The sequence below is a fragment of the Sinocyclocheilus rhinocerous genome, unplaced genomic scaffold (assembly GCF_001515625.1).
Source record: "Sinocyclocheilus rhinocerous isolate Xijiao unplaced genomic scaffold, SAMN03320098_v1.1 scaffold1579, whole genome shotgun sequence".
NCBI classification, from domain to species: Eukaryota; Metazoa; Chordata; class Actinopteri; order Cypriniformes; family Cyprinidae; genus Sinocyclocheilus; species Sinocyclocheilus rhinocerous.
The window spans coordinates 92,559-92,880 of NW_015632470.1; the positions used below are offsets into that span (position 1 = coordinate 92,559).

The window sequence follows — 322 nt, forward strand, 5'->3', positions numbered from 1 at the left end:
ATTCAAACGTGAGTTTTGAGCAGTGTAGAGTAGCGCTTGTTGTTTGTCGTTTCTCCGATCACAATATGGTTTTGTTTATGCGGCACGATATGCAACGCGTAAAAAGACAGTATAAATCATTATAATCAGTAATTATGTCCCCACTGGATGCAACAAATTCCTCGTTTATAATGGGTTTTATTGTTTTTGTCTCGTTGCGCCGGGACACAGCATCACAGTATGGTAAGGGGCATAACATTTCCGTCACACGCGTACACCTCGCTTTTCAGACGATGAGCTTTGTAAAAATCGACGCGTTTCAGAAAGGCGGGGCATAGAGGAG

The 322-nt window shown here is 42.9% G+C and overlaps 1 protein-coding gene across 5 annotated transcripts in view; it reads left to right on the forward strand.

The window, feature by feature from the left end:
• LOC107742481 (casein kinase I) overlaps window positions 1-322 on the forward strand; it is a 30,700-nt gene that overhangs the window by 16,031 nt on the left and 14,347 nt on the right. The window lies entirely within an intron of this gene.